Source organism: Hemitrygon akajei, chromosome 32 (assembly GCF_048418815.1).
Source record: "Hemitrygon akajei chromosome 32, sHemAka1.3, whole genome shotgun sequence".
Classification (NCBI taxonomy): domain Eukaryota; kingdom Metazoa; phylum Chordata; class Chondrichthyes; order Myliobatiformes; family Dasyatidae; genus Hemitrygon; species Hemitrygon akajei.
Window position 1 is genome coordinate 21,626,101 of NC_133155.1, and position 20,912 is coordinate 21,647,012.

At 38.0% G+C, this 20,912-nt stretch overlaps 1 protein-coding gene across 1 annotated transcript in view; it reads right to left on the reverse strand.

The window, feature by feature from the left end:
* csmd2 (CUB and Sushi multiple domains 2) overlaps window positions 1–17,513 on the reverse strand; it is an 896,539-nt gene extending 879,026 nt beyond the window's left edge. The window contains exon 1 of the mRNA XM_073034487.1: window positions 17,409–17,513. The gene's annotated coding sequence lies outside the window, so the exon portion shown is untranslated. The remainder of the gene's footprint in view (window positions 1–17,408) is intronic.
* Between the last annotated feature and the right edge of the window lie 3,399 nt (window positions 17,514–20,912).

Genomic DNA, 20,912 nt, shown 5'->3' on the forward strand with positions numbered 1-20,912 from the left:
ACCCCTGCTGACAGCTCCTGCGGCTCCTCCCACAGACCCACTGCTCCTGTGACTCCTCCCACAGACCCCTGCTGACTGCTCCTGTGGCTCCTCCCACAGACCCCTGCTGACAGCTCCTGTGGCTCCTCCCACAGACCCCTGCTGACTGCTCCTGTGGCTCCTCCCACAGACCCCTGCTGACAGCTCCTGTGGCTCCTCCCACAGACCCCTGCTGACTGCTCCTGTGGCTCCTCCCACAGACCCCTGCTGACAGCTCCTGTGGCTCCTCCCACAGACCCCGGTATAAAGGCGATTGGAGCCACAGACCCTTCCTCAGTCTCCAGGATGTTGTGTGATGGTCACTTGCTGCTTGTGCTTTCTTCCATCCAATAAAGGCCTACCTTAACCCATGTCTCTGAGTTACTGATGGTGCATCAGTTTTATTGCATGATCGGAGCCACGCTACCATTTATAGCCTTTTTGCTTGCCTTTGGGATGCTTTAGGGTAGTGGGTCAGGTCCATAACATTTCCATCCAGTAAGTTTAATACCGATCACAGGGCAACTATTACAGGGCCCTCTGGTCATAGACTTACACACTATTGAAAACATATTCTCTATGTCCACTCTAGCTAGGCCTTTCAATATTTGGCAGTTTTCAATGAGACCATTCCCCCATTCCTATAAACACCAGCAAGTGCAGGCCCAGAGTCATCAAACACTCTTCGCACATTAACACTTCCATTCTTGTAAACCTTCTGTGGGTCCTTTCCAATGCCAGCACATCCATCCTTAGATATGGGGCCCAAACTTCTCACAATGCACTAAAAATGGTCTGAACAATGGCCTCCGCATCGCATTCTTGCTTTTATATTTTAAATCTCTGAAAACGAATGTTAACACTGCTTTTTTTTCTGCATAATTCCTACTCAACTTGCAAGTTAACCATTAGGGAACTCTGCTCCAGGAATTTGCACCTCTGATTTCTGAATTTGTTCCCTGTTTAGAAAATAGTCTTTACTCCTTTCACCAAAGCGCATGACCATACACTTCCCTACTTTGTGTTCCATCGGCCACTTCTTGGCCCATTCTCCTAACCTGTCCAAATCTTTCTGCAAACTCCATGCTTCCTCAAAACTATCCATCTCTCTATCCATCTTGGTGTCATCCACAAACTCGGCCTGTTCTGTATTTAATATTTCAGCACTATTTGAATAATATTGTAACTATATTGTTTGATTAAGCATTCTTTGTTGTTCACACAATTCATTGTGGTTTATATGCAAGAGTACTGTATGACAAATCTCCTCACAACACATCATAAGTGCGCGCCTCACTAAAGTAAAAATGAAACGTACATGTTCTCCCAGGCCCCCATCTTTTTCTTTCAATCAGTTTTATGCTTTCAAGCTACAAGACATATTAGTGGTGACGAGGAAGATTTAAAATCAACCGGAGATGAGTACCTACCTGTCGAGGTGCAGTGAGATACTACAGTTTAAAAAAAATAACAGGACAGTCATTTTTTTTTTAAAAGGTAGAAAATGGACATTCTCGGGTTCATAAATAGTGAGTACTGGATAATAATCATGTATGAAAAAAACAGAAATGGCTGGCTACATCAGAAAGATGGGCATGTTCAGTTGCACAAGAGATAAGTCGAATATGTATTTTGAAGCAAATGAAATAGCCAATGAAAAGCAAGTGCCAATTTTACTGAGTGGAATAAGTGGAAGAGCATACAGTTTGTCTAGAAGTTTAACTACGCCAACTAAACCAGCAGAAATTAGGTTTGCTGATATTGTGAAAGTAATGCAGGAACATTTAGAACCAGAACCATTGTTGATGACAAATACTTCAGGTTTTGTAAGTGAAATCTAGAGAGAGAGGAATCTATTTCAGTTTACTTGGCTGAATTGAAGAGATGGGCAGATATTTGCAATTTCAGAGATAGGATTAATGGTGCAATGGGAGATTGTTTAGTTCATAGAATCCTACAACAAAGCATTCAAAATTGGTTCCTAACTGAAGCAGGATTCACATTAAAAAAAAACAGCTGAAATCGTATCAATAGAAACTGCAGACAGAGACACAATTGAGTTGCAGTCAGGAATGAAAGTGAGCATGAACAAAAATTACAAACAAATGATGTTACCACTTGTTGCAGGGTTCACATACAACAGACCAATGAAGATTTAAAAGCAAAACTTGCAGAAAATGCAATGGAACCATGCTGACAACAACCTATTTTACCGTGTATGTCCATGTACTCAAAACCTCACCCTTAATAATGGACTCTAACATCATACCAGCTGCTGAAGTCAGGCTAACTGGCCTATAACTTCCAATGTGTGGAGTGACATTTGCGATCTTCAAGTGTTTTGGAACCATTCCCGAATTTAGTGGCTTCCATAATTTCTCCAGCTACCCCTTTCAGAACCTTGGAATGTAGCCCACCTGCTCTAGGTGACTTTTCTATCTTCACACCTTTCCACTACCCAAGTACTTCCTCCTTAGTAATAGCATCTATAATCACTTCTCATACAAGAGAAAAACTGCTGAAGCTGGAAATCCAAGCAACACACACAATATGCTGGAGGAACTCAGCAAGCCAGGCAGCATCTATGGAAAAAAGTACAGTCGACATTTTGGGCTGAAACCCTTTGGCAGGACTGGAGATAGAAAAGCTGAGGAGTAAATTTAAAAAGTGGGGAGGGGAGAGAGAAACAGCGGGTGATAGGTGAAATCTGGAGGGGGAGTGATGAAATAAGGAACTGGAAAGTTGATTGCTGAAAGAGACAGAAGGGCTTGGAAGAAAGAAAGAGAGGGGAGAAGCACCAGAGGGAGGCTATGGGTGGGCAAGGAGATAAGGTGAGAGAGGGGGGGGGGCATTACCAGAAGTTTGAGAAATCAAAGTCCATGCCATCAGGTTGGAGGGTATCCAAACAGAATACAAAGTGTTGCTCCTCCAACCTAGGTGTGGCCTCAACCCAACAGCGGAGGAGGCCATGGATGGACGTATTGGAATGGGAATGGGAAGTAGAATTAAAATGGGTGGCCACAGGATTGAGAGCCCGCTTCGCCGAGCATTTTGCGCAATGTCCACCAGAACAAGCGGGATCTCAATAAGCAGACAAGGAGTCACCTACAGAGTAAACTCTGCAGAAAGCAGAAAATGCATGGGTGAGGTGGGAAGATGTAATGAGTGCTGGAGTTCCATTTTAGATGGCAGAAGCTATGGAGAACTATGTGCTGGATGTTTTTTATATTTTCTGAAAGTCATTAGTTTAATGACTGGTTAGACACATTAAGACTATTAGCAATGAAATAAAAATGTATTAAAATAATGTACATCAAGATTTAAAATAAAGGAAGTTATTTTAACATTTAAAACACAGGTAATTAAAACAACGATTTGCGTTTTCTTCTCTTCAGCCAATGATCCTTCATGCAATCGATGCATTGACCGACCCTGTGCCAGATTAAATCTAGTCGAAGATGGAAGACCATGCTTCCAAGTGTAAATGCTGAAGGATCTCAGCAGCAACCAATTCTGCAGTAGAATTCAACAGAGAGCCCAGCCGCAGAACATGGTAGGTAACGGCTGCCAGACCTTAACTTTTAATTTTAATACATTTCAGTTTTCACAGGGTCTTGAAACTCACTAGCATGTCTGCTGCAAAATTTTGGCATTCAAGTATGCAGTTGCCAATATTTTGCAGTAACATCCAGGCCAGTCAAAAAGAAATTTCCTCTGTCTGATAAAAGCAGCTTAAAAATTCAAAATAAAACACGCTTAAAATTTGAACAACAAATGCTGTGACAGAAAGTAGATAAAGGTATAATTAAACTATCAAATAGCAGATATTTCCCAATTAGATTCCCTGTTGTTTCTTTTTATGTCCATTTCTTCCTTTTACAATTAATCAGCAACATTTAGCTGAATAATGAAGAAATGTTTGATATCCTGCTTCTTTTTATTTGGGACATCTGTATCAACTTGAAAGCAAATGATTTTTGCAGAAGTCTTTGAGACATATTCTTTCCTGTTTTACACAACTTCTAACTGCAGACTCTAAACTTTGGAGACTGTTTCTTCCCCCTGAACCACCCCAGGATGTATTTTGTGTCCCCAGAAAGGTCAGTTCAATTATCAAGCATTCATCACTGTCCCTCACACAGAACCAACTGCATTTCCAGACATTCTTGTTGTCCACCCAATTACAGCTATTTCCTTCTATTTTTTCTGCACCTCACACAACTTAAAACATGTCCGAATCTTGCTTTGGTCTTGTGGTATACCAGCATGGCTGCTTCATGAGCGTAAGATCAGCTTACGTTTGGAATTAGGTGCTTCGAATAAACTTCACCAAACTTGGAAGTCTGTAAACCCTTTTATGTCTGTTCAATAAATGGATCCACAATCCATGTCCCATGTGAATACAGTTCAATGCAGCCCAATATTAACTCCTTGGTAGGTCAATAGCTGAATTCTCTGAAATTTGTTGCATATTTGATGCTGTACCAGATTTTATGCCACTGTTCTCAATATCCGTAAGGTCTAACTGACATTTGAGGATAAAGGTTTCCCTAAATCAAGTCCAATCCTTAGTTTGGTGGGTGGTATCCCTAGATAATGTAGGTTCAGTCAATCAGTGGAAGTATGGATGAATTCCTTCTCATTGTGCAGGCATTGAAATCAATTGATGTTGTCAATGATCAAAACACTGTAGATTTTGGATTACCACCTACTAACTGCATGCGGCACTAAGTTGTACGTTAACACGTATGGCTGATTACCTCGGTACTTGACAGGAGAATATGACAAACTATCCTAAGTTGAAATATGAAAAGTAAGAGCACTGGTTTCCTGGCATGTTTCTCCATATCGCTTATCCTTGCTGTGATCTCTTTGTCCATTAGTCTTTAGGTACTGGCTGTTACCGAGTTTAATCTCAGAATCAGATTTTTCTCACCAGCACGTGTCGTGAAATTTGTTAATTTAGCAGCAGCAGTTCAATGCAATGCATAATATAGAAAAAGATTAAAAATAAATAAATTACAGTATCTGTATATTGAGTAGATTAAAATTTATGAAAAAAACAGATTATTCAGTAAAATGTGAGGTCGTGTTCATGGGTTCAATGTCCAATTAGGAATTGGATAGTATCCTACCTGATAGCAGCAATGAGCAGCAATGCTGGGGGTCCTTAGTAATCAACACTGCCTTTCCAAGACACCATTCCTTGAAGGTATCCTGGGTACTTTGTAGGTTAGTACCCAAGATGGAGCTGACTAAATTTATGACCCTTTCGGTCCTGTGCAGTAGCACCCCCCCCCCCCCCACCAACCTATACCAGACAGCCTGACAGAATGCTCTCCACGGTACATCTATAGAAGTTTTTGTTGAATCTGCGATGAACCTAACAAGACTATGTTCATCTTTTTTCCTTTATTTCAGGTGTTTATTTATTTATTGAGATACAGCATGGAGTAGGTCCTCTGAGCCATGTTGCACAGCAACCCACCAATTTAACGCTTGCCTGATCATGGGACAATTTACAGCACTAATTAACCTACCAACCCTTCTGTCTTTGGACTGTGGGAGGACATCCATGCGGTCAAGGGGAAGAACATATAAACTCATTACAGGCTGTGGCAGGAATGTAAAGTGCTGTGCTAACCATTACACCATTGTGCTGCCCCTCTAGACAGGTAGCATATCATTGGTGTGAGATCTAGTAATCAAATCTTTTTTAATATTATTTATTTATTGAATTTTAGAAATTACAAGAATAAATGTAATAATGAAATGGTAAGAAAAGTGATATTAACCCTCCCCCCTCCCCTTAACCCTCCCCCCTTAACCCTTATCTAAAGAAAAAGGGAAAAAAAAGAAAAGAGAAGAAAGATTGCCTGGATATCGGAGGATCCTCACATGTTCCATGGAGTTCAAAATAATTTTGATATTTATTTTCACTTTCCCCAATTACTATAATTTTATCTTCAAAGGACCTATGTATCTAATCCTATCTTTCATAAGTATGGTGACCAAATTTTCAAAAATATCTCATATTCATTTCTTAAATTATACATAATTTTTTTCAAATGGAATACAACTATGTATTTCATTATTCCAACGATCCATAGTTAAATTTAAATCAGATTTCCAAGTAACTGCAATAACTTTTTTGGCTACTGCCAAAGCAATTTTTATAAATTTTTTCTGATACTTATTCAATTTAAATTTCATTATTGTCCCTTCAATGTCTCCTAATAAAAATAGCAATGGAGTATGTGGAATTTGTACTCCAATAATTTGTTCCAATAAAAATCTTAAATTAATCCAAAATGGTTGAATTTTAGAACAAGACCAAGTAGAATGTAAAAAGTACCAATTTCTTGTTTAATTCGAAAACATTGGTCAGACATATTTGAATTTAATCTATTTATTTTCTGTGGTGTTATATATAATTGATGTAAAAAATTATATTGTATTAATCTAAGTCGAACATTTATTGTATTTCTCATACTATCAGAACATAATCTTGACCAATTTTTCCATCAATTTTAACATTCAGATCAGGTTCCCATTTTTGTCTTGATTTATGAATTCCTAATTTAATTGTCTGCTTTTGAATCAAATTATACATACCATATTATACATTCTGAATTAATATTTCTATTTCACTAGGTTTTGGCATAGTAGTAATCAAATCTTAACCCATTCCACTTTATCTGTGTTTGCTTTCAAAGTCCCCAGAATAGAAATGGAAATAGTTGCCTTATACATGCACAGTATAAGAACTTTTTCTTGAGAACTTTTACATGAGAACTTTTTCTTTTGCCTTTAAAGAAACACATTCTGTGCAAATTTATTATCATTAGCGTGAATACATTTGTATACGTACATCACGCTGGAGAAACTCAGCAGGTCACATCCGTGGAAACGAGAAGTCAGCGTTTCAGGCCGAGACCCTTCGTCAAGTCCTCCAGCATGTTGTACGTGTTGCTTTGACCACAGCATCTGCAGTGTACATTGTGTTTACAATACATTTGTATGATGTTCTCCACAGCAGGAATATACATTAAAGCGAATGGGGAAAAAAAGAGGAAGCACCTTGGGGGAAAATGGTTCACAGTGATAATACAGGCTGAGGTTTTCGATACAACCACTTTAAATGCCGAACACAGTAACAAAATACAACAGAGTTGCTCAACATCTGATCTACGCTGCTTGGTTTCCACAAGAATCTATCAAATATTGACTCATTTTCGGAATGAAGCTGACAGCATGAACATTCTATCCCTACCTACATAATACATCTGTCAAAGTGTTGGCTGTGAGGTTTAGTGTTGTGTGGGCATTATATTATGTCAACACAACTTAAGCAGTTGCCTGTCCTTAAATTAGTAGGAGAGCCTAATCCGTTCTGCGCTAGTGTGGCGATTCAAAAAAAAAGCAATAGCTTTCACATTTGTCAAGTTCTTTGCATAGATAAAGAATGTTTTACAGATAAGTACTACTAAGATAGTTACAGAGCAGTAATTGACAATTAATTCCTCTGAAAGCCCATGTAAAAAGTAGTAGCTTTATGAAGCTGCTGAGGTGTATCACTGCTTTGATTTTTGGAGCAGCAATGCTGATTAAAATAGCAAGCTTAAATTGTGAAGGTGAATCGGTAGGTCTGTGCAGCAGCTGGTGTCCTTGCAGCTGGAAATGATTGCTAGGGCACAGTAATGTTAAGCTATTGGGAGATTTGATGGGAAGAGTAAGATTTGAAATCACAACCATGATCACACAGCACAGTGTATGACTTCCGAGCAGCCCAGTGTTATTATGATGAAAGAAATGTGCAGTAAAAAACATTTATCTAAATAGAATTTCTTTGTACCATGAATGGTCTTATCTCAGTTTTGATCATGGACCAATTTTGATCTATATGAAGCAAATAACTTGTGCAATACTTAGATCCAAATTGGAAAACCTCTGAAAACTTCAAGCCATCTAACAACTTTGAACCTACTGCAGAGAAGGCCCTCTTTCAAGCACAATATCTATATGCAACATACCCTTATCTTGGAAAGTTCTCTTTAAGCTACACATTTAAGTAGATGCAGTGAAGCACAGTTTTAGCTGCTCACTTTTGTAGCAGAGCAGCAGCACTAAAGAAAAAGATCCCATCTACTTCTGTTGTAAATGATGGATTCTAACAGAAATCCAACAGTGCTCTCTGTGTGAAATCATGCTCACTGATTTTTTAATGCATTTACTTTCTGCTAATTAACCGAATTCTGCAGAACTGAAATTTGGACAGAAACAAGAAGTGATGATTTGAAGTTTTAAAGTGCCTTCAACAACATTAGGTGATTTCAAATGCTTTAATAGCCAATGAAGTACTCATGGTGCACAGGACCAAAAGCAATTCAAGAAACAAGAGAGCTAATTTGCACTAATCAAAAACCTCACAATAATCATGAGCAGGTATTAGGACAGCCATTTGATTTGGGTTGTACAATTAGTAAGTAACATAGTGGAAGATGAACATTGTACTTCTAAAATTGGATTCAAATGGTACTCCAGATAGAATTCAATACCTACACACCACAATATTGCTTTTAACCATGAACAATGATGGACAGGTTTCTATCTGATCATCTTGATCTGTGGTATTGAGGCATAAATATTGGCAACAAGAACAGAGGAAACTCAGCTGTCTCTTCAGTGATACTGTAGAGCATTTATAGCTGAGCGAGAGGTCAGCGAAGACATGAGTTTAACATTTCATCTGAGAACAGCACCTCTAATATTGCAGCAATCTTCAAGTATTGTTCTCGAGAATCAGAGTAAATAGTTATCCTCAAGTCTTTGGTATGAGGGTCTTGGTAATTCAGAGGCCAAAGTGCCTTTCACTTTGACGTTCGACACACGGGACAGCAAAGGTTACAGGACAGCACAACACCTGATCACCATTTATTGTTTCACAACCGTCAAAATAATTGATAGGTTCCTGGCTGAATGTCCACCTCAGCAGATTTGACTGTACTAAATCCTTAGCTTGCTTAATATGCAAAAATCTATTGAACTCTCTAGAATATACTCAATGACCAAGTGTTGATAAGGATCCTTTACACGAGGAAACCTCTTCACATCTGTGAGTTGACTGATTGACCACTGACTTTGGATTTAGTGAATCCTGGAGGCAGGGGAAACATCAGCTCTGCATCTACCCTATCAGGCACCAAGGAATATGGTGTTTTCATCAAAGCACCTCTCTCTCTCGTAAACTCAAGTATAAATAATCCAAAAATAGCAGATGCTAAGAATGTGAAATTTAAAAGAAATGCTGGAAGCACTCTTCAAGCCAGGCAGCAGCTGAGGAAGGAGAACAAAAGTCATTTCAACTGAAAGACAGTTCAACAGAAAGAGAAGACTGGGAAAACTATAAATGACAGAGATGTAGAAAACCTGAATGGAATGAAGAAAAAGCAGGCAAAACTAGGATTGTCATGTTGAAACTGGGTGATGACAAGTGAAAGTGAGTGTGGGGGGGGAGGAGCTGGGGAGAGAGATGGGAAAGGAGTGGGGAAGAGAGAGAGAGAGAGAGAGCGAGAGAGAGCGAGAGCGAGAGCGAGAGCGAGAGCGAGAGCGAGAGCGAGAGCGAGAGCGAGAGCGAGAGCGAGAGCGAGAGCGAGAGAGAGAGAGAGAGAGCACAAACGGGAGAAAGTGAGAACTAGAAAGCAGAGAGAGCTATATCTAGAGTACTAGAGAGAAGGAGAAAGAACAAGAAAGTGAGAATGAAAAGCTGAGAGAAAGAGTATGAGCAAGAGAAAACAGAAATTGCACTGTCTGAAGAGAAGGATAAGTAAAAGTTACAGATGGATGATCTTATAATAGAACTAATACATTTTGATATAAGTTATGGTTCACTTGAACTCCTTCCAATCTGGGCTAGATGCATTTGGTAAATATAGTGTGATCTTTTCTGCAATGGATAAACAAAACAGATTGTCTGACTCTTTTATTGTGCATTTACATTCACCTTTTAAGGGCAACCATGAGCTTTCTGCTATTCACCACCTTAATTCCCTACCCCACTTATCCTTCTGTGGTCACCTGCACTGTTCCAATGTGAGCTATCATCAGATTGAGCAACACCTCATCTGCTATTCAATTTCTTTAAAAAAAAATATTTTATTTATAATTTTCTACAAACTACAACGAAGAAAAGAAAATCAATAAGATATATAGAAGGATCATTGCCATATAAACAAAAATAACAATAATACATGTCTTAACAAATGGGCAAGTCACCCATAGTAAAAAAGGAAAAAAGAGAAAAAGAAAGAAAAGCACCCAATCCATCACCTATCCAACTCCAAGCCAACCATTATATGAGATACACTTTTATTACCCCAGAACTATATATTGTAATAAAAAAAGGGGGGCAGACTGCTACCTGATCAGAAAAAAACAAAAGTAAAAAAAAGCTGGAAATGTAGGGTCTGATTATCAAGGGAAAAAGGAACAAACACCTGTCAATCTAGGTGAGAGTTATGAAAATATTCGAGAAAAGATCCCCACAACCTATGGAACTTTATGTCCAAATTAGAAAGTGAGTAGTGAATCTTTTCGAGATCTAAACAAGACATAATATCCCTAAGCCATTGAGCATGGGTAGGGGGAACTACATCTCTCCACTTAAGGAGTACTGCTTGTCTGGCTAGAAGAGAGGCAAAAGACAATGTTCATTGTTTAGCCAGGGTCAAATGCTCGTCAGGGTCTCGAAGAATACCAAAAAGAGCGATCAAAGAATCAGGTTCCAAATGACAATTTAATATAGAAGATAAAGTTAAAAAAAACATCTTTTCAAAATTTTTCCAGAGTAGGACAGGCCCAATACAAATGGAAAAGGGAGGCCTCACCTCCTTTGCATTTGTCACACCAGGGACTAATATCAGGATAGAACTTCGCCAATTTGGTTTTGGGCATATGAGCCCTGTGGACGACTTTAAACTGCAGGAGACAATGACGAGCACAAAAAGAGATTGAATTGACGGATTTAGAAATTGAATCCCAAACCTTGACGGACAAAGAAAAACCTAAGTCAAGCTCCCAAGCAGTTTTAATTTTACCACAAGGGGCTCGTCTGAGAATAATAAATTTAACACGAATAGTAGAAATTACGCCTTTGCCCAAGGGGTTCATTTGAAGATACAAATCTACAACATTCTTATCAGGTTGTTCAGGAAAATGTGGTATTAAAGTGCTAATAAAATGTCTAATTTGAAGATATCTAAAAAAAAAATGAGTATTCAGTAAATTAAACTTTATAGACAACTGTTCAAAAGACGCAAACTGATTGTCTATAAAAAGATCTTCAAAACGCCTGATACCTCTCCTACACCAGTCTTGGAATGTGGAATCCTGCATAGACGGTTGAAATAAATGTTTGTATAGAATAGGACTAGAGAGGGAAAAACTATAAAGACCATGGTATTTTCTAAATTGAGCCCATATTCTCAGAGTATGCCTGATTACAGGATTAATAATAGATTTTGGCAATTGGCAAGGAAGAACAAATCCAAGTAAAGCTGGAATAGATAAGTTCTTATAAGTGTTTAATTCCATTGCCACCCATGTTGGACAAACAGACTTATTATAAAAGTAGGACCAAAAGATAATATTACAAATATTGGACGCCCAATAATATGAATGAAAATTAGGCAATGCCAAGCCACCTTCTCTTTTAGGCTTTTGGAGATGAGCTTTATTGAGTCTGGGCTGTTTACCCTTCCATAGGTATGACGAGATAATAGAATCTAAAGAATCAAAAAAAAATTAGGAATAAATATAGGTAAAGATTGAAATAAGTATAAAAATTTAGGGAGAATATACATTTTAATTACATTAATTCGCCCAATTAAAGACATGGATAGAGGTGACCACTGTGCTAATCTCTGTTTTGTCAAATTTAAAAGATTATTGAAATTCTCATCGAACAGTCGATTATAGTTCCTTGTTACGATAAGCAAAACAATTGTTTACTACTTTAAAAGGGAGGTTATGAAAATTCTAATTCTTGTACTTCCTTATTTATCGGAAAAAGTTCACTCTTATGTAGATTAAGTTTGTATCCGGATAGCTGACTAAATTTATTGAGAAGTGAAAACAACAAAGGTAAGGAGGTGGTCGGGTTTGATATAAAAAGTAACAAATCATCGGCGTATAGAGAGACTTTGTGCTCAAAACTGCCCCTCCAGATCCCAGTCAGTTCAGTACAACTGAAAAACGCAATTGCCAATGGCTCGATAACCAGATCAAATAACAGAAGGCTGAAAGGGCATCCCTGTCGGGTGCCATGTTTAAGATCAAACGGTTGGGATTGCTGGGAATTAGTCAAAACTGATACAATTGGATGGGAATATAGTAACTTAATCCACTTAATAAAATTATATCCAAAATCAAATTTTTCTAAAACCGCAAATAAATAGTGCCACTCCACCCGATCAAATGCCTTTTTGGCATCAAGAGAGATAACACATTCAGGGGTCCCTGATGAAGATGAATATAGAATATTAAAAAGACGTCTAATGTTGAAAAAGAGAAGGAGATTTTTAATAAAGCCAGATTGATCCTCAGAGATAATTAAGGGTAAAGTAGTCTCCAGCCTGCGGGCCAAAACATTAGTTAAAATTTTAGCATCTACATTTAATAGAGAAATCGGCCTGTATGAAGCACATTCTAATGGATCCTTGCCTTTTTTTGCTAAAAGAATGATACAAGCCTCATCAAATGATGCAGGCAATTTATTTTGTTTAAAAGAATCAGAAAAAACTAAACTAAGTTGGAATAAGAGCAATGAGGAAAATGATTTATAAAATTCTGTAGAGAACCCATCAGGACCAGGAGATTTACCAGGCTGCAAAGCAGAAATAGCAGAGGATATTTCCTCTAAGGATAATGGCTCATTCAATTTATGTTTAAGATCAGAAGAAAGTTTAGGAATATTTAAATGATCTAAAAATTGCATAACAGTAGTATTACCATTAAAAGATTCAGAGGTGTAAAGTTGAGAGTAAAAATTCCTGAATGTATCATTAATTTCAGACTGGTCCACACTAATATTCCCATTACTCATTTGAATTTTAGTGATGTGTTGTTTTGCTTTAGAGAGTCTAAGTTGGTTAACTAAGGACTTATCAGCTTTATCCCTGTGAATATAGAACTTACTCCGACTGCCCAAAAGTTGGCGTTCAATCGGATAAGTAGAAATAAGATTAAATTTAGTTTGAATTTCCATTCTTTTCTTATATAACCTTGACCTGGGTGTATAATTGGTCTATAGCTTTAATCTGACTGATCAGTTCTAAACATTCTTTGTGTCTTTCTTTTCAAATTTGCTGTGTAGGAAATTATTTGACCTCTTAGATATACTTTCATTGCGTCCCAAACCACCTGACTAGAGGTTTCCGGTAGTGCATTGGTATTTAAAAAGAAAGTTATCTGATTCTCCATAAATTTTACAAAGTCGTTATCCGACAACAAGGTCGGATTAAAACACCAGTGTTTATTTACTTGAGGGAGGCCAGGGAGAATTATGGACAATGTAAGTGGGGCATGATCTGAAATCAATATACTCTTATAGTCACAAGAATGGACGGATGGGATCAATTGATTATCAATTAAAAAATAGTCGACTCTAGTAAATGTATGGTGAACTTGTGAGAAAAAGGAGTAATCTCTTTCATGTGGATGAAAGAAACGCCAAATATCAGATATTCTATAATTAGAAAGAAAAGATTGAATAAATAAAGCAGATTTACTTAATTGACTAGGGATAGAAGAAGATCTGTCCAAAACTGAATCCAACCAGCAGTTAAAGTCACCACTGAATATAAGAGAGTATGAACTTAGTTCTGGCAATGAAGAAAAAAAAACAGTCAAAAAACCCTACATCATCCGAGTTAGGAGCATAAAAGTTGGCTGAGACCACCCGTGTATTATAAAGTTTCCCCGAAACAATAATAAAACGACCATTAGGATCAGATATCTTATTGTGAAGCTCAAAAGAAACATTTTTGTTTATAAGAATTGAAACGCCCCTGGCCTTGGCTTGAAAAGTTGAATGAAAGTGTTGTCCTGCCCATCGTGCCATAAGATGAGAATTATCTGAGTGACGAATATGTGTTTCTTGTAAAAAGACTACCTCTGCTCTAAGCTGTTTAAGATGTGCAAACACTCTCCCCCTTTTAACCGGATGATTCAAACCCTTAACATTCCAGCTGACAAAAAAAAAGGATAGCAGGCATTAAACCATATCTGAAATTTATATGTAATTCTGGGGCAAAAGTATAGAAGAAAAAAAAAACAGGATGAAATTACATCCTGTATAGTACAAATATGTCAAAATTCCATATATAATATTAGCATTGGAGTTCCCACCCACACCCTCTAAACCTACAACAGGAAAGCTGCAAATATAAAGCAGCAAGCTCTCCCCGAGAAAAACTAACCCCCTACTGGACTTCCAATTAGGTAACATCTTAATTATCTCCACTCCAACTGTTGATACAGTAATGGAAATAAACACCAAAAAGCTTTAAGTGTTACAAACAAAGATTTACCTTAACAAGAAAAAAACAATACATTCAAAGTTTGTAAATCTTAAAGTATAATAATGGTCTAAAAAAAAAACTTTACCCCAACCTTCCCGCTAGAGTTGATAAACCAAAAAACAGATAATCTATAAATTCAGTTATACAGAAAAAAACTTTAACATCAAAGTAATCCAATTGAATCATAAAAATAAGAAAAAAAACACAAATAGCATCTTGAAAAGGAAAAAAAACCACCAAAGAAAAATCCATTTGAGAGGAATTTGATCTAAACCTGAAACTGAGTTTAAAGGTACAACATCAACTGCTGCTTAAGGTTAAAATAATCTAACCGGAGAGAAAAAAAATCATCACCTTTAAAGAACTAAAATTATGTAAGATAGAAACTAAAATTGAGAAAATGGAAAAAAAACTTCAATAGGACAATGCAACATAATTAAGCTACTAATTAAATAGATGCGACAACAGCTACATTTTAAATTTAAAAAAGAAAATATCAAGATTTGTAGAAATTGGAGACTGAAGCCTGAAAAGAAAAACAAAAAACCATTCAAAGATGTCGTCACTTCACAAATCGATATCAATTTTTAAATGCAACACCGACTCCATTTTGAAATAAAGTCTCCAAAGACCTTTAAGAGGTGTCTAATTACATAGTTTCACAGTCAGCTCTATTTAATGAAAATGAAAATGCCCATACTGAAAAATAGAAATCCATCGTATCAAAATATATTGAGTTAAATGGATAATGAAAAAGATAGAAATAAAGATTAGAATATTAGAAAAAAAATAACCTTTATCTAAACAGAAACGAAAAAGGCTGAAAAGAAAAAAAATCATATCATATCGTATCTGAGGAACTCGAAGTAGCAGACAGGCTATCAATGAAGGTCTGCACCTCTGCAACTGAATCGAAACGTTTAAAATCGCCGTTCCTAAGCTTGATTCGGAGGCGGGCTGGATAGGCGAGAGACAGATGAAGTCCACGATCGTAGAGAACTTTCATTACTTCTCTGTATTCAGCACATTGACTCATAACTTGAGGTGCATAGTCCTCTACTAAACTGATAGCATGACCTTCATATTGAAGCATTTTACATCGGCGAGCTTCTTTAATTAGTAAATCCTTGATTTGGTAACAATGGAGGCGAATTATCACTGGACGTGGTCTCTGGCCATCCACTGAGCGAGATGTAAAGATACGGTGCGCTCAATCAATCTCTGGAGGACTGGAAAGTATTTCACTTCCAAAAATCTCACATAGAAAGTTTGAGAAAAATTCGACAGGAGATCCCCCTTCAACAGTCTCAGGCAAGCCGAGAATTCAAAGACTTTGGCATCTACACCTGCTTTCAAGGTCCATAACTTTAAGAGTTAACTTGCTATTATGCTCCTTTAGGGTAGAGCAAACTCTTTCCAGGTCTTTAAAACAACAGTCTAGTTTTTTCCGTGACTTCTTCAACATGTGATAAACGTTGTGCGTGATTCTCCAGTGTAGAGTTGATTTTATCCAGTTTCAGTTCCAATGAACTAAATTGAGAAAACATATCTTGTCGGGTTTGTCCTAACAGCAACACAATTTCACTCAAAGTTGCTCCCGATGGAGTGTCTTTTTTTGCCAATTTAGTAAGCTTAGATACACTCATTGTGCAGCCAGCAACTTCAATAGTGGGAGGAAGAGTAAGAAATAAATGCAGGTATATGAAATGGAGTGGAGCAATCGTTTTAGCGACTTAAGCTACCACCATCTTAACCGGAAGTCTGCTATTCAATTTCAAGTTGAATTGTCATTCAACCATAGATGAATACAGCCAAATGAAATAAAGTTACTCCAGGCTAAGGTACAAAACAAAGTGCCAACAATCATACACAGCACAAGGTACATACAGCACATAGAAGATATCAAGTAAACTTACAATCACACAAAAAAAATAGACCAAATCATATGCCTTGTAAGTTGGTGGTGCATGGATGCTTTGGCAAAAACAAGTAGTTCTCGGCAGAGCATACATACACAAGCATGCAATCCAGCTTTTCATTCCACCAGTCGAGCACTGGAGGGCAGCACAAACAGAAGGAAGTAGTCGCCAACCCAGCATGAATGTCACACTACATTGCCTCTGCTTTCTCCTCTCCTGGACTGCTGCACCAGGCCAGCCGTCAGCTTGTGGCCTAATCCTCACTACAATGCAGTTCCTCTGTCTATCTTTCCAACAAACAGGGAAACAGACTTGCAGCATTTTACATGACCAATGTCCAATGGAGTCCTGCAATCACAAGAGTAAGGTTCAAGACAATCACTCGTTGTTCGACTGCGCACACACAGCTTTTGTGCACAGACTTCGATGACTTCCTGTGGCAGGCAGTAACACGGTCCGTACCAAGTCCAGCTCCTCCACCAATGTGGAACTCGCTGATGGTGTAGATCTGCAGCATCTGAGTCCAGCTTCATCTTGCAATCATTAAAAAAAACATATAAAAACACAAATGCACCTTTGGTAGGTCTCTGAGAGGCCACTGCATCAAAACATGCCACCATCTTACAACATGTTGACATATTGCTGCCTTCAAACTCAACATTTTCATGTGACACACTTTTTCTTCTGTCAAAATTGGATACTTTTGAAAGTGGTAAAAATTATGATTACATTTTGTGATGCTGGATCCAGGTACATAGACCAATCTGTCAAAGCAGACCAAGAGATAAAGGAATATACATATCCTACCTTCTACCCTCTCTCACACACTTTTGCTTTAGGTCTTTCCTTCACTTCCACGACTCATACCCTCAACCCCCTCCCACGGTCTTACCGTTTATCTCTTAGTTCTCCTGGCTGTAATGAAATGACCTTGGATTGGAAACTGTTCTTCTCTCAGTACATTTAGCATTTTCTGTTGGAGTTGCTGAGCTATTAAGGTGAACAGCTCCTGGCAGCTGTGTGTAATATCCTCAAAATGGTGAAAATGATGCCTTGCCAGAGGATGCAATTGACTCAATTGTCTCTCGTTATGTTCTGATATGTTAAAAAAAAAGTTCAGATATCAGCATGATCAGAAAGGTCAAATTGCAACACCGATGGATATTGACGATCAGTATAATTCACACAAAATATGCATAGATCAGTTCAGCTGATTGATTCTTTAAATGGCAATGTTGCTGAATTCACAATAACAATATGTACTGCACCTGATGAAATACTTCATTCAAAAAACATTAATCAAACAAATTAAACTAAGTTCATACAAATATGGAACAACCCCCAATTCAAATTCCAAGAGATATTTTTCTGATTTTGTAAATTAATTATCAGTTAGAGTGTAATTATGTGTTTATTAGGCATTATTAAGTTTTGATGCTCTTTTAAATGAAACATTCAATCATTTATTTCTTGTAATAAAGACAAATAACTGTACTAAGGTCCACTTCTTGTCTGGTAGAGTGGAAGTCATTAACGGGATCTTCCTCAACCTTCTCGTCCCAGCAGCTGAAGAGCTGCTTTTGGATTTATGGCATGGATTTTATCTATCTGGTTATAATTTTTACAGTGCAATAATGCCAAGAAAAATGTGAGGATCAGCAGCAGCTTCTCCTTTATTATTTCATAAAACTTGGAATATGTCAATCTAAGGAGGGAATGAAATGTCCTCCTCAAATTTGACTGTCCTCAAAAATTAATCTCCATCTGACACTTGTTTGACAGTCTGTAAGCCCTGGTCTTGACTGACGGTCCACAAATGGTCCAATCTCAGAGTGATTGGTGTCAAGTGATTTGCTTTCCAATCTTTCTAGCTGTAATGCTGCACCTCAACTCCAACAACTGTCCCGCTGAAGGGACTGTAACTTTCAGGACTAATAGGACATCGTTTAAACTGAAATATCTCCACACCAAAAGCAACACCACTCCACACTTAGTAGCTGAGCTGGATTAGTGGGACAACTTAGGTATACACATGCTTGGAGGCTGAATTCCAAGTCAACATTAGCTGGTTCACCAGAAAAATAAGTAGAAGGATGGGACTTCAACTAAACACTCACATCAATAATACAGGTTCATAATGAGACTGTGGGCCACCTCTCATACATCCAGTGCCACATCTCAGTGGAGGTTCACATCAGTGATGAAAATCACTGCTGCCTTCATCCTTCTGTTAGAAAGGAGGACGACTGAAAAATCAAGATCTCAAATTATAACTCAAGGCCTGAAAGCATGCAGTGATCGTTACATTCCTATATGTTTATGAGGCTTGGCATGCTCCACAAAATTCTTTAAATCTGCTCACAGAAGAAACAAACCTACATCAGTCAAACACGAGGAAATCAATCTGCAGATGCTGGAAATTCAAGCAACACACACAAAATGCTGGTGGAATGCAGCAGGCCGGGCAGCATCTATAGGGAGAAGCGCTGTCAACGTCTCAGCCCAAAATGTCGACAGCGCTTCTCCCTATAGATGCTGCCTGTCCTGCTGCGTTCCACCGGCATTTTGTGTGTGAAACCTACATCAGTGTCCTCTCCCAAACAAATATTGCAAGTCCCCCGGGCTCCAACTATGGTGTACAGCTGGGTCCATCGGGCAGGCAGTACTGACCCTATGTCCAACACCACACTCCTGAAGCAGAAATTCTATTCCTATCTCTGTCACATCAAGAGATTGCCGGTTAGACAGATGAAATGTTTCAAGCAATTGTTGAGAAATTCATTGAAAATGTCAGATAATCTGAAGAATTCCCTGTTGATGACAACTCACAGTGGAGCAGAAGGATTCTTGATAGTACTGTGTACTGCAGCTACATGCATAAAAAGCAAATACAAAGAATAGGAGCATGTTTCCTCACCAAGCACCTCAAGCTTCACCTGGAGCAGAGTACGTGGATTCCAAATTACCCACATTAAGGATTTCAGAGTTGGTACAATACATACTTGATTCCAACTATCATCTGAGAAGAATGGAATCAAATATCCTGCCAAATTAGAAATGTATCTATTATTCCTTCAGTCAAGCAATTGACTGAGAAGTTCTATTCTATGCAAATAAAATATTGTACATCTATTACTATCTTTAGAGATTATAATGGGGATGGAGGAAATGTGAGAGAAGATTATCATATTGTTAACCGTCACAATTTGCCAGTTATCCAAGTTAAGTGAATTAAATGTCAATGCATAAGTGAAACATTTTTTGGAGCAATTATCTTTCTATCTAGGAAATATATGAAGTAGTTAGATCCTTGGTTCCTTTTGTCTTCTGTATTCTCAACCAAATGTGTAGCCACATCCTGATACAAAATCTTGTGTTTTTCTATATACAATTGCAAAGCATGGTTGGGCAATTTATGTTGTGAGTGTCATAGTGGCTTTCTTACATGCAAACACTGTATAATGTTTTTATACATTTGTGTTCAGTTGGTGACTGGACAGGCAGAAATAGATAGATCGTTGAAAGTATTCTACATACCAGTAACACTGCAATTTGTTTCACGAGTCCAGGTCCACATATTATGAGCAAAATTAAATTTTAGGAATAATCAAAAGCAAAGAAATTAAAAATCATGGCCACAAGTTACACCTGATTTACTATCAGTTCATCAGAAAATAATGATGCTTTATGAGATCAGATTGATCTGTTTTTGACTAAAATTGGATAACTCCTCACTTCTAATCCTTTGTCTATCATCAGTTCTAACCTTGGTTGAAGCCTTACAGGACCAGTGATTGTGTATTAAGAACTAGATAATCCAAGATATTTTTCCAAGAGGACCATAACCTTATTGGTGGGTTTACAGGCTTGCATGCATCAATAACCCAGAGAGCTATGTTGGCTGGATCCAGGGCTTAATGCTTTGGCTCTTGGTAGGGTCACCCATGCCAAACAGGTCAAGGGGTAGAGGCCAAACTAACAGTGATTCACCAGTCCTCCAGGTTCAGGGGTTCTGCCCAGGGCTAACAACTTTGACTGGTGGAACAAAATTGTTATGGAAACAGCAATGAAGATTCCTTCTACATCTGAGTGCAATGGTATTCCTGAGGCTCCACTCAGGACTTGCATGACTGACAGTAGTGAAAACCAAGAGGAAGCTACTGACGTGATAAAAGAAGCCCTGAACACCACCAGAGATGGAGGACCTTCATCACTGCTGTCCTTAATGTAAGTAAGTAATCCAAGACGTTGATCCAATAAAATGATCTTGACACCAAGTTCAATTGTTTTCTCCCAAAACACTGGAGAGCATGAGAAAGATTATGTGATTATTATTTCGGTAGTACTTGATGTAAAGCTACAACTTCAAACTAGACATGTATTATCAAGTAAATCT